The sequence below is a fragment of the Suncus etruscus genome, chromosome 13 (genome assembly GCF_024139225.1).
Source record: "Suncus etruscus isolate mSunEtr1 chromosome 13, mSunEtr1.pri.cur, whole genome shotgun sequence".
In the NCBI taxonomy this organism is placed as follows: Eukaryota; Metazoa; Chordata; class Mammalia; order Eulipotyphla; family Soricidae; genus Suncus; species Suncus etruscus.
The window spans coordinates 67,088,020-67,103,244 of NC_064860.1; the positions used below are offsets into that span (position 1 = coordinate 67,088,020).

At 33.4% G+C, this 15,225-nt stretch overlaps 1 pseudogene; it reads right to left on the reverse strand.

The window, feature by feature from the left end:
* Window positions 1–915, reverse strand: part of LOC126025835 (ATP-dependent RNA helicase DDX3X-like) — a 72,728-nt pseudogene extending 71,813 nt beyond the window's left edge.
* Between the last annotated feature and the right edge of the window lie 14,310 nt (window positions 916–15,225).

Below are 15,225 nucleotides of genomic sequence, written 5' to 3' on the forward strand. Positions count from 1 at the left end.
CGGGAACAGCTTCCCAGGGAGGGATGGTGGCTGTAGCAATGTCCTGCCTGGAACTAAGGCTTGATAGATTGACATTGAGGAAACCCAGCCATCTTGCAGTTGCTACTGTTCTAACTAAGGCATCTCAAAAGGCTCAGAATGAGCACAGTTTGGATCCAGGGAAGCTTCTTAACCCATGCCATGGTGGGTAGCCATGAAGTAAGTTGCCATGCAATTTTGGAGCCAGCAAAATCCCGACTACTTTTGCATTTTGGGGACCCCAGTTTTTGCTTGATTTTCATTGCAGGAAGAACACTGGAAGGATTTCCAGCAGTGCTTCCCTAAACGGTAGGGGAATGCAGCCTGATCTCTGCTCTGAGCAGAGATCCTGACCCTCCTCTGACCCTCATCTTCCCTTGTTCACAATGTGCCATCCTCTGACCCTCATCTTCCCTTGTTCACAATGTGCCTCTAGCAGGGCTGCAGCAATGTCTTCTTCCAGAGCTCTCATGCAAGCAGGGGGCAAAACTAGGCTCGTGCTTCCTGCGGGTGTCACACATCTGAGAGTCTGCGTGGAGCTCGTGAGCTCTGAGGTCAGCCTAACTGTCTGCAACTGCAACAACGGATAATCTTGGTCTTCAGGATAGACTCACACAGGCATCTTCCCTTGCGAGTGTATCAGCCGTAGCTTTCTTGTGTTTATGATTCATCAGAACTTATTTTCCAGGCTCAAGGCCTCCTAAGGAGGTTCCCATTCTCATGGCCCTAACATGGAATCGCATCGTTAATGACCGAGGAGCTCGCTAAAGGCCTAACCTTACTTGTTTCACGTTTTGACAGGAGGTTCTGGCCATGGTTGTACAATCCATAAGCCATGTGGAAACGTCTTTCAAATTCTGTAACATTGTTCACTCGTATGAACGTTTTCTTCTTCATTCTTATTTCCTGGAAACTAAAAAACATTTTCTTTTTTTCTCTTTTTTTTTTTTTGGAAAGAAGGTGTTGAAAGATGGGATACTCAGAGATCACACCCGTCGGGAGGAACTGGGATTGAACCCCAGTTGGATGACTAAGCCAGTGTCTGGGTACTCTCTCCTCTTCTAGACACAGGATCAAGAATTTTAATTGCAGCTTTGACGTAGCTGACCTTTTTTTTTTTAAATTGACATATTTGGCAACTATTTTTCGGGCAGCTGGTAGTCATCAAGATTTCCTCTTCCTTCCCTGCAATAGTGGGGAGTTCTCATCCCCACGTGCTAAGGCTGTGATTTTCCCTGAGTTCTTTTGTGAGGATGTTCTTGTCCCAGAATTTTAATTCCCATTGAGCTGGACTTGATGTTTGAAGATGTGGCTACCATCAGTGGCTGGGAGTGTGACAATTTGCTTGCATATTATAATTTTTCGGCAGATTTCTAGAACCTTCAACACTTCAGCTTCCGAGCAGCGATCTGCTTGAGGCAGAGTACTTGAGGCACTCCTGGCACCCTGACTGGCAGTGGCCTTGGTCTTCCTTCTCCGTGCACAGATAAGATGGCACTTCAGAGATTCCTCTTCAGTCTCCCTGTCAACTTCAGGGCAGCCATAAGTAAGATTCCAATTGAATGGTTTGTAAAAATACAATTCTTGAAAGTCTTTCCATGCATAGGTGCTGTAGGAAAAACCTCCTAGTTCTCCCTATGTAGAGGCATAGCAAACATGTAAGTAAAGAAATCTTGAGGAAGGTCAAAAATCACTTCAGAGGCTTTTGTCATGGATGTGCTTCTAGAAGGTTAAGCTTATTTACTGATGTTTCACAGGGAGTACAACCCAGTACAGTGGTTTATGGAATACACCTATTTATGTTATACAATATTATAGAATACGTGCTACAATATAGAATGTAATTTTATATAATATATACTGCAAATAAACTTTTAAGGGGCCGGGAAGGTGGCGCTAGAGGTAAGGTGTCTGCCTTACAAGCGCTAGCCAAGGAACGAACCGCGGTTCGATCCCCCGGCGTCCCATATGGTCCCCCCAAGCCAGGGGCGATTTCTGAGCACATAGCCAGTAGTAACCCCTGAGCGTCAAACGGGTGTGGCCCCCAAAAAAACAAACAAAAAAACAAAGACAAAAAAACCCCAAAAAAACAAAAAAAAAATAAACTTTTAAATTTTATGTATTATTTTATATATAGCATATATAAATAAAGCACCATAGTGATTTTACATAATGGATATCAAATATATTATAAGGTGTTTTTATATAAAATGCAGATATATGTTAGTAATACACTATAGTCATCTTATTCAACATATAAACATAAATGATAAAATAATTGTATTCATATTATATATAATGTGCTACATAAGTGTATAATGGTTTAATACCCGAAATCATTTTTGCATTAAAAATTCATTGTTGTTTAGCAGCCCAACAAGCAATAAGAAACTGATGAAAGCACAATATTTCATAGCATAATTTTTGTCTAGAAATTTTTTAATATATTTTTGCTTAAGACCTGGTTTCTGAAATGATCCATGGCTTCTCCAGAATCCCTCAGTTTACCAGGTACATACTTCTTTTTTTTGGGGGGGTCACACCCGGCGGTGCTCAGGGGTTACTTCTGGCTGTCTGCTCAGAAATAGCTCCTGGCAGGCACAGGGGACCATATGGGACACCGGGATTCGAACCAACCACTTTTGGTCCTGGATCGGCTGCTTGCAAGGCAAACATCGCTGTGCTATCTCTGGGCCCCATACTTCTAACAAAATAATATTTATAAGATTTCTCTTCATTATATCCAAACTTTGAGCTATTTAAACTTTTGATCTTTTATTTATTGTTGTACATGAAGTTAGTTCTGACATTTAGAAAAGCGCTATAGAGGCTGGAGCAGTGGTGCAGCGGTAGGGTATTTGCCTTGTATGCGGCTGACTTAGGACAAACCATGATTTGATCCCTGGCATTTCATATGGTTCCACAAACCAGGAGATATTTCTGAATACGTATCCAGGCATAACACCTGAGTGTCACTGGTGTTGGCCCAAAAAACAAACAAAAAAGAAAAGTCCTATAATAAATTAATCAAATAAAATTATATTTCCAGCTTATTGAATATTAGGTATTCAGTTGTTTGAATATGTTTTCTAACTATACATTACTGAAGTATGAGAGACTACAGTGAGTAAACACTTGCCTTGCATTTTTTGATCTTGGTTCAATTGCATATTGGTCCCTCAAGCACCTATTGAAGTGATCCTTGTGTTCAAATCCAAGAACACATTCAGAAATGATTCAATAATAAATATATATATATATGTATATGTATATGTAAGCCCTGAGAACAGTCTATTTTGCTCCCCAATCAAAAAAAATAATTTCAGCATTAGTCATTTCTCTCTGATTTGTGCTTGCTCCTTCTTGACTAACTAATCTAAAACTCAATTTTCTTTTTGTACATATAAGTTACTAGACATAATTTTTATCCTTTATTTTTAATTTATTTTTTTTTTAATTTTTATTAAAACATTGTTATTGTTATTTACAAAGTTGTTCATAATAGAGTTGGGTTTTTTGTTATTGTGTCACAACAATAGTGTGCTAGGTTTAATCTTGGTTCTGCACTCAGAATGCAGGCTGCAGGGTTAGTATGAAAAGCTGAGACTATAACCTGAATTGACTAAGTGAAAGGCAAATGTTCTAACTATTGTACTATTGTGTAGGCCCCATTATTGACTTGTTAAGGTACACAGTGGTCCAACACTAACCCCATCACCAGTGTAAATCTCCATATTACCAACATCTCCTGATTTCCACCCTCTGAAGGGTTTGCATCCCCTTGGCTGGCATATACCAAATGTATTTTGTTTTTTCTTTTCTTTTTTGGCCAAACCCAGTGATGCTCAAGGGTGACTCCTGGCTATGAGCTCAGAAATTGGGGGACCATATGGTACACTGGCTTATTGAACCATGGTCCATTCTAGGCTAGAACATGCAAGACAGACAACTTATGGCTTGTGCCACAGCTCCAGCCCAACAAATATATTTCTTTAAAAATAGTAATATATAGGTGCCAGAGAGATAGCATAATGGTAGAGCATTTACTTGCTCATGGTCAACCCAGATGGATCCAGGTTTGATCCCTGGCATATCATATGGTTTCCTGTGCCTGCCAAAAGTGATTTCTGAGTGCAGAGCCCAGTAGTAACCCCTGAGTGTCCAGAAAAAAACAGTAATATAAAATGAAATTATCAATAAAAGCAATAAAAGTCAATATATTAATGACTGATTACTTAAGCAACTTGAACCCATATAACACATTGATTCCCTTATTGATAATGTATAAAATACCTTATCAAATTATAAGTAAACATAACTGTGTTAATCTGCACTATTAGTGCCATATTCAATGCCACATGTTGGAAAGTTAGTGCTGTCCTTTAGAGAAGATTCTTCATGCTAGCAAAACTGGTTTCAATTTATTAATTCTCTAAACTTTTGCCTCTACATGAAGCTCTTTATCACTTATTCAACTCTGAATTTCAATCTAGCTGGAAGTTTCTTGGTAGGTGTTCATTTCATTGAGTTTTGTATTCTCTCTGTTGAAACTCTTCTGACTTGCAGAGTTTCTTTTGGTAGATCTGCTTTCTATATTATGGGCTTTCCTTTGTATATAAGTTCTTTTCTGAGCATGCTGTTTTCAGTATTATTCTGTATCTTCAGATCCTGTCTTTTTGAGTACATTGAGACTAGGAATTTTCCTAGTGAGTCCCATTTTAACTGGACTCCTACAGGTCTATTTTATCTTAGTGTCTGCAGTTTTGAACTCTGGGAAATTATTAGCAATGTTTCTTTATTGTTTCTGCATGACATGGGCTTCCTGTACTTCAGGAACTCTAGTGATTCTTGTATTGTTCCCCTTGAAATCATTCCACAGTTTTCTGATATACCTTTCTTTTCAGGATATTTTCTACCTTTTTATCTTGGAGCTTTTTGATCTTTTGCTTAGTTTTTCCTTGGACCGTTTTTATTGATTTTTTTAAATTACCTACCTACCTTTATTTTTGTAATTTTTGATTATAATAAAATTTTAAACTTTAATTTTTTATGTTTTGCTGACTTTGCTAAAATTTCTCTAAACTCACTGAATATATTTATCATAGTGTCACTAAAGACATTGAGGATTTACTGGTATGGTTAATTTCTTTTGTGATATTGTTTTTTCTACTTGAGGTTGATAAATGTCCTATATGTTTTTCCTCATTAGTTTTTTTTAGTATTTTTACTCTGTTGAGGGTATGTCGTTGTTAGTAGGCCCCCCTAGAAGGATTAGGATAGCCCCCTTGAAGAATTAAGATGAACTTGCTCTCTATTTGTCCATGCCTTTTCACAATGATAGGAAGAATAAATGAACATCACAAAATTTGCTGAGTAGATCTATTTCAGGGCCACTTTGATAGCCCACACTTTAGAAGCTGAGTTGTGGGCCCATATATATGATACAGGTCAGGTATGGTGGCTTTGGAAATCTAGGCAGAAAGAAGGGACTCTGCCTCCTATTTCATATGTAGCCCAGTGATGTTATCCAGAAGCAAGCCTCAGACCTGGAATGGCAGAGCAGTAAGCAAAAGATCAAACTTTTCTGCCTTTAGAGGAGATTCAATATAATTGATCACTTTTTGCACACAACTTAACAAAGAAAGCATATTCCTGCTCCAATTTGATTGCAGTTATGGATGTTCTCCATGGATGTGTATCTAGATATTCATATTTTTCATCTATCTAGGACCCGTCTTTATCTATTATTGATCATGTGTGCATGTATTTAGAGGAGGCATGAGTAAAGGAAGAGGATAAGTGAAAATGTTTGAAAGAATTACAACAACAAAACAGGTAAATCAGAACATACAACACAAACATTTTGTGTTATATCTTCTCCATGTTGCAGCATAGAGAAATCTGCGGTCACTTTACTCATGATATGCAAAATAACTGCCATTGTTGTTCACTATAGCACCACAGTAAGAAAGCAATGTTGGTAAGGAAAAAAAATGTGTCTCCTAGGAAATGCAACATGATTTCATGGGGTACCAATGTGCAACTCAGCATTTATTTTAAGTTCTGGACTATTTTAAAAATATTGTGTCAGATACAGAATTTTTCTCTCTTGCAGATACTGGTAGTTTTATTCAGGAAACATGTTCACTTTGTTACAATAAGTAGGGTTCATCAATTATCAGTTCATCCTGAGATAATATAAATAGGATTTCTCTATTACAACAGTCTTTTGTGCTAAACATTGCCATCACTCTGGACTCTATATAATGAAGATATTGACATCAGCAATCATTAGAAATAACATTTTATTAAAATTAATGCATATATAAAGCATTTTTATCTTATTAATTCAAAAGATTCCTCAATGTTTTGTGCATTTAAAATGTTACAAATACAATTTTTTATTGTAAGCATTCCTTTTTGTTGTTGTTGTTGTTTTTTTTTTTTGGATCACACCCATTTGACACTCAGGAGTTACTTCTGGCTATGTGCTCAGAAATTGCCCCTGGCTTGGGGAAACCATATGGATGCCAGGGGATCGAACCATGGTCTGTCCTAGGTTAGCACTTGTAAGTGCTAGTGCCCCCTCTCAGCCCCTATTATAAGCCCCTATTATAAGCATTCTTAACTTTTCATTGTTATTGTTTTGGAGTCATACCTGGTAGTGCTTGGGTTAATCCTGTTTCTGCACTCAGAAATTATTAGTGGTGGTGCTCAGAGGACCATTGGATTGCTGGAGATTAAACCCTGGTAGGATTCTTGCAAGGTAAATGCCTTATCTGTTGTACTATTGCTCAGGTCTCACTTCTTATTTTCTAAACACATGGTTCTAAATCTTATATATTTTCAATCATCTAATCTTTAAAAAACTTTCATGCATTTTAATATATATACAATAAGGAGCAATGTGGTACTCATGCTTACTGTAGTTTGATTCTACAAAAAAGTATTATATTTGAGAACAAAAGTAAAGAAAAATATTAATAAAAAAGAATTTTGATGATAAGTGCTTAATTAAATATGGTTCTACCCATTTCCTCGTTTGTACTATATAGTCTGTGTCTGAATTTCCTATTTGTGGATACATTCCCAGAACATGGTGATATAGTAACTGATGTTAGTCTCCTCCACTTTCTTTGGCATTTATTTCAGAACCAACCTTTTGTTGTTATTTTATATTATGCTATTACTAAAAAATAGTTGAACTTAACTATTCAAATTATAAATATTTTAAACAGAAAACTTTTTCTCAATTATCTTTATATTTATTTTATCATAATTTTTCTCAGAAGTAAAATTTCTGATTGTTTCTCACATTTTTGCTATTAGTTAGATCTCCATTGACATTACTTCCAAATACTGGTGACCATCACTATAAAAATATTTTTAGGATATTATTTCCCAGTTTACAATGTCAAATTAAGATACCCAACACATTTTAAAGGAAATAAATGATTTTGAAAGAGCAAATCCAATTTTAATATCCTGTAAATTCATGTAAATATTGTAATGAAATAAGTTTTAATAATAGAACTACTTTATGTATTATTGATTGCATGGTACTCAGCACCACAAAAAGTCAAAATAATGAACTACAATTTTCTATCTAAAAAGTATTAAAAATTAGAGCCACTGTAATGAATAGAGTGATATTTTACAAAATATATATGTGTTTAAAATGTTTAGAATCAAACATAGGTAATTCATGTTTATTAAGTAAATGCAATATAAATATTTTATCAATATATCTCTTTAATTTGATTCTAATGAGTAGTCTTTACATACAATGCAACCACTTAATTGCTGTCTTACTATCAATCTTTTGTATTTATTTGTAATGAGATATCATGAGGGCAAGTGAGTACAAAATAAAATACTGCAATTGTTATTTTTAAAATATCTAATAAATAATTCTTATTTTAAAATCTTATAATTCTACACATTGTTGGTGTGTTTGTATGTTTTTTAAAAGTTGCTCACATTTATGTCTTGTAAACTCATACCTGGGAGTCATACAAATATGAAATTACACTAGGCACTGAACAATGATAAATAGAATAATCATTATAGTATTGAAAGGTAGTTGAAGAGGCTTTTAAGAAAAAAGTGTTCTAGATAGGAAATGATACAATATTACATGTACATGGACCAAGTTTTGAAGACCAAGAAATCTTCAGCAGATGTCTGAGATTGCAGAAACAATATGTGTGGCACTTAAGCTGAGCACTGCCAGATGTGACTTAAAACAGAAAAAACAGTATTGTTGGGCCAGAGAGTACAGTAGGTTAGGTGTTTTCCTTGCTGTGGCCAGATTTCATGCAAACCCTGGCACGATGTAGATCACTGAACACTACCAGAAGAGAAGAGCACAGATCCAGGAGTAAATCATGATCACAGATCAGTGTGGCTTCAACCCCATTCCCTTACCTCCTCACCCTCCCACACAAGAAAAGATATTGCATAACACAAAACAGTGAATGAAGTTAAAGAAATGTGTTGAGGAAGGAAGACGACCTAGGTGTTTAAGGAAAATATCGTATTTGTAGCTCATTAAAAAAAATAAATAAAAGAAAATCACTAAAATTAGAATTAGGGAGACACCTAGACCAATCAGATGCAAGACTACTATGTGGTAGGATAGGTACATAGGGGACCACATATTCTAGCAGCCCTGGGGGTGAGGGAAGTGGATATGGGAGATAGGACAAAAACGGAGGTGAAGGGAGGACAATTTGGTGATGGTAATCCCCCCTGATGTTATGTAAATATTTAACTAAAATATTATTGTCATCATGTAAACCACTATGATCAAAATAAAAATTATAAAAAAAAAACTTTAAAGAGAAAATCTAAAGAGGCCTATAAGTTATAAAAAGTATGCTTTAGGGGCCAGAAAAATAGTATTGTGAGCAGGACACTTTCCTTGCATGCAGCCAACACAGCTCTCATCCCCCAAACCCCATACAATCTCTCAAACACTGTCAGATCCTGAGCTATCTAGTCATGGACAGATAAATTATTTTTTTTAAATGTGTTTTGTCTTAAAAAAGAATATTGGTTTTATATTACAAATACTATGTTATAGGCATTGATTGAATATATGCATTGATAAATAAAATTGTTCTAAGATCAAAAAAAATTAGAATTGTATTTATAGTAAATGGAAGGATTATTTTAAAATATCCTTGGAAGTACTTAATGCATAATAGCTAAAAAGATTTAACAAAGATGATGATTTATTTTTCAATAAAGTAATACATACTAAGCAATCCTATACATTAAAGAGTTCTATGTTAGAAGATTTGGAATTTTTGGAATTAAATTTGTTCACAGGAACCTTTGGGGCAAAGGAAGGAATACATAATAGACTTACATTTTATGACTAACAACATAATTAGGTCAGAGCTTTTATTCTACATTGAAGTTTATATAATAAGATATTAATGAATGATCAGTTTTTAAATTGATTCATAGTTTCATGTTTGTTTCTAGATAGCAGGGTATTTGCCAGATTGTGAAGAAAGCAGTTTTAAAAAATAGTTGTAGTGTGGATGCTCCTACTCTTTTTCTCAGTAACAATTAGTTTCAGTGACTTCTCTTTTGGCCTTAAAAACTGAACAAACATTAATTATAGCATCTGAGCAAGATAAGAAGATAAATTGACTTTTTTGCTTCTACATAAAAGTATCTCAGTAGTAAAATATTTTTCCTCGGGTCTCTCTTAAAGGGGATTATTTTGTAGAAGTCTAGTGCTACCAAGAAATTGGTAGTGTTTATTGCTTGTCTCTAATGGAAATTACATTTTATGGGGAATTGAGATTGATTACCCTTATCTTGACAAGTGAAGATTGAGGGCGTATACTATGGAATAGTGTACAGTCTTAACTGCAAAGGGGAAATGCTTTAACACCTTAGTTACTTGGTTTTTGAAACCGAGATTATAAACAAAGGCTGTTTGATACAATCATTTAGAATTTTTAAATTAACATTACTTTAAATCCATGGAGGTAATCATACATTTACTGATTTACCTTATTAAAGGCAAAATATGGTGCAACTAGAGGTTAAAATCCTAGTTTATTCTTTTTTGTTTATCAAGAATGATAAGGGACATATAAAATATAAAATATAATTATTATAAAAATAATCCTGTATTGCCCAAACATCAAAGGTGGGAATAAGAATTTATAATACAAATTTTTAGATAATGTATTTATTAACCATATCATCCTGAAAATTAATATTAAGAATACATTTTATAAAAATACAACATTATTCTTTATTATATAGATAGCATTAAATATTAAACACTTAACTAATATTGCAGTATATATGTACTAAGCCACTTATGAATACAACTAGCAGCATAGAGTCCTTATATTTATTGTCTTAGTATCAACAACTATATTATTCATTTTATTTTATTTTTGAATTTTGGCCACATCTATTTGAACTTATGCCTTATTCCTGACTTTGTACTCAGGAATTACTAATAGTTAGGCTCAGAGCACAGTAAGTGTCATTCTAGGCAAGTACCTTTTCTGCTGGACAACTTCTCAGCTCAGTATCAGTAGCTTAGAATAATTTTCTATCTGTAATGTCTGTTATAGTGATGATAGCTAATAATACTGTTTAATATATTTGGAAATTAGAAGACCAGAATTTAAAAATTCTTGCCCATAAAAATTGTGTTAACTGTGAGGTGATGGATATTAAAAATTTTACATGATAATTTCAGAATACTTGTATATCTCAAATCATTATGTTCTATATAGAAGTGCAAACTAATTGTATCTTAATACTTAAAAAAAGGTTATTCTATATTATTAGTTTTTAACCATATATTTTTATGCTTGTCTTTATATACAAAATAAGGATACCTAGGTGTGAGAGGAAGGGAAATATTCTATTGACAGTGGTAGAGGAAATTGGCACTTGGTTGTGGTTGTAAGGTGGTAACCTTATTACTACATTATGTAAATTCTTAATTTCTCGTAAACCATTTCTACTTCAGTAAATTGACAATATATTGAATTATAAAATGCGTATTTTAATCGAATTTAATTTGGTCTGTCAAGTTAACTAGAGATTAAATAACATCTTGAAGATTTTACTTGAGGAACAGTAAGGAATTTTGAGTCAAATTAGAGTATAGATCTTATGATGTATACATATTTAGGGAAGACTCATGTTCAGAATATATACTCCCAAGTACTCAGGAGTTCATTGTATCCTAAAAAGTGTTTATAAACCATAAGCACTTCTAGAACTTGTTTTAGAATCATTCAATAACTTTTGTATTATTTAACTATCAACTTATATGCTTGCTAACAATTATTTTATTTACAATTGCAAAGCACATTGTAATCAGACTGAGTTGTAAGCTTGAAGAACTAAACACTAGCCAAAGAACTTTCCCATCTGAAGGGATTGTGCATACAGAATGTAGGATAGACATTCATTCAGCTTGGATGTGAAAAAGGATCAATGAGGTAGGTCAAAAGAGATGTGAGAGTATGGAAGAGGGACAGTGATTACCTGGGCTTATTTCATGATTTTGCCAAAGGCAGGGCTTGACCTTAAGTTGCAGTAAGTATGTTCCTATCATTGTTAGACTAGACATAATCTATAATGCTAAGTTAATTTGCTTTACAAACTGAACAAAATTGCTTCCTTGGTTATTATTGTAAATAGAATACCTGAATGTAAAACACATAGGGTCATAGGGAAAACTGAACCTGTGGGAAATCATTTGGCTTAATAGCATTTTATCTGGAAGATCAATGTACAAATCTCTTTGAATTTAAATTATTGACCATGTGGACCATGTTCATGATATTAAATATTTATTATTAAAAGAATATTTACTAAGCATTTATATAATTCAAGTTTAAATCACTTTATTATGCAATGTACATAGTATTTTAAAAATGAATTTCTATTGAATAGACATATTCTTGAAACAAAGGAAAATACATTAGTAACTATAAATTATGGCTTGAAATAAAATGTATTCATATGTGTATTATTCAATAACATTGACATAAAAATTTTTATATTGAAAAGATAAAAGGCTTTTAAATGGAACCTCAATGCATATATCTCAAATTTGCTATTTTAATTATAGTTAATTTAATTATACTGGCTCAGGATTAACACTTTTTAATTATACATACGCAGTATTATCAGTATTAATGGATCATCACTATACTGAGTAATTAAGATATATGGTACTTGTATGTTGTAGTAGGAAGTTTAAAATTTTATTTTATAAACAATACGTCTCCAATTTAAATTATTTAAGTTGCAGTGTATCACATTTCACATATGTATAAAATAAATTAAATGTGTATTTAATTATAACTTGTAGAATTGCTGAATAAAAACATTGGTCTTGGTGTTTAATGTAATTTCAATTAATATATAATAACATTAAAATCCTAAAATTATAGTCACATATGTCAAAATGAGATTTGATCCATGATAGTTTATGGGTTTAGACATTTTATCCTTCAATTGACTTACCATTTCAAAACATATTTACTTCTTATTTTCATTTATGCCTATGAATAGATATAGCACTGACCTGAAGTTATTGCATATTCTACTTTATCCATCACCACTACTAATGATTATTTGGCTCTGAGGATTAAATGTATTCCCCTAAGTGTACCCTTTTCTGTACTTTGTGAATGCATTAGCCCCCTGACCTTCCCATACTGATCAGGGACACAGTTGTAAGTTGCAAATTGGGAGCAATTCTTTATTTCTTTGATGTTTTCAAAGAGATTGAATAATTTCATGCTGAGTGTAAAGTATCTTGAGGTAAAGAATATTTCAAGCTATGAGCACAAAAAGAGCTGAGATGCTTAACTAATGTGTCTTGTTAATAATGTATTGTGCTCACTGCAATTACATTCATTTTGTCCTAAGAAATTTTGTCATCTCTAAGGTTCTTGGGGGTTTATGTAGAAACATACAATAAGATACATAATAAAATATTTATATTATTACTGTACATGAATAATACTAGTATAAAAGCTAATAATAATCTTCTATAGAAGAGTATTGAAATTAAAGAAGTAAAGGCAAAGTTTAAAATAGTATTTTTTGCAGATATTGGACAGTTGCTAATAAACCTGTCTAACAATCTCAGATAGAGATTCCTTTTCTGTTACATTGAGTCAACTTGTGGATGTTATTTAATCTTTAAAATCCATGTCCTTTGTACGATTAAGTTAACCACAGAAAACACACATAAAAAACACCATGGTATATACACACACAAAGTACCTACAGAGTGCTCCACTCATAGTATGTTCTCATTAATTGCTTATCCACTCTTTGCTTTTTCAACTTATTCCCAGTAATTGAAATTATTTTAGTATTTTTGTGTGGTAGCAATATCGGGTGTGGTATACATGTTTGTTGTGTGCCTGAGGATTTTAGCCACGATAAAATTGATACTTAAGGATATGAGATTATTCCAGAACCAAACTCAGGGCCTCAAACCTTTAATATTTTATTTCTTCCACCAAGTCCCATCCTGAATTGTCTGATGTTCAATATCTTTAACAAATTTAAAGAAACTTTTCTTCAGGCCTAGATGGTAACAAAATTAAGACTTGCTTTTCATATAGATAACACAAATTTGATTTCTCACATGACAAATGATACCCCCAAACTGACCAGTAGTTATCCCTGAGCTCAGAGCTGGGAGCAAACTCTGAGCAAAACCCTCAGCACTTTTGACTCTATCACAAGTCACCCTATCAAAAAGTTAAATTATTAATATAAATAATAAATTTTAGTGAACAAACTAGTATTTGAAACCTAAACTAAAATATTTTACAAAATGTAAAATTTTATTTAATTTTATTGATTGGGATTTTGTAATTATGATAAATATTTTAATATTGAATATTATTTAAATATTATTGAAAATGATTTAAAATGATTTTATATGAATATAATTTCACATAAAACCCATCACAAGTGTACCCACCTCTTTTTTTTTCTTCAGAAAAATGCAACATCTTTTCCCTAATCCCCCACCTTAATTATGTGGATCATTTCTTCCATTAAGTTGCCTTTGTTGTTGCCTTGCTGTGTATCTGTGTCATACATAAGAGAGATCATTCTGTACCTATTCCTTTTATTTTGACTGACTTCACTCAAGTTTTCTACTTGTGGCTGCAAATTTTATTATTTTCATATTTTTTAGAGCTGTAGAGAATTTCATTGTGTGTATATATATATATGTATGTATATATAATTATATATATCACAACTTCTGGTTTTCATGTGTTGACTATTGCACTAAGTGTGGTGATGAAGAGTAGAGTGCATACATCCTTTCAAATTAATACTTTGGTGTTTTTGAATATATACCAACAAGTGGTACCACAGGGTCATATGGTAGTTCTATTTCTATTTTAATGGATCTTCATATCGCTTTCTATAACAGATGAATCAGGTATCATTCTCACAAACTGTGCATAGCGTTCCTTTCTCACCATTATTTTGCCAACATTGGCTGTTCCCAGTCTCTTGGATAGGTGTCATTCTCGAAGGGAAAAAAATGCTATCTCCTTGTTTTGGTTTGCATTTTCTGAATCATCTATAATGAATACTTTTTAATATGTGTTTGTCATCTACCTTAAGATATTAAAGTAAGTTTGAAAATAACTATGCTAATTTGTGAAGTTAACTACTCATTAAAATAATTTGAATTAATATCAGAGTGGGATTGGAGCAATACTGCAGTAGGTAGAATGTTTGCTATGCATGCAGCTGACCCTGGTCCAAGTCCAGGTATACTCATATGGTGGTCTGTTGAGTCTACCAGAAGTGATCTCTGTGCAGTCAGAAGTAACCCTCCTTGTTGCTACCAGGTATAAACCTCTGCATAGATAAAAATAATAGAAGTCAATTTAGCTATATAGCTTGATTATCATAAATAATTTAATTCATTACTGGTAAAATCTGTATTCAGGGTCATCAGGGGCCAGAATATCAAAGGGCAGAATTGAACTCCTTCTGGACTAGAGGACTACCAGTATGTTTAATACCCTGTACCATGTAGTCCCTGAAACACTGTCAGGAATATCCTCCAGTCACTGAGTGGGGAAATAGGTCCTGTGCACTCTAAACTATGGCCCCCAAACCACCAAAAACAAATCAAAAGAATATAGCTAGCTTTATTGT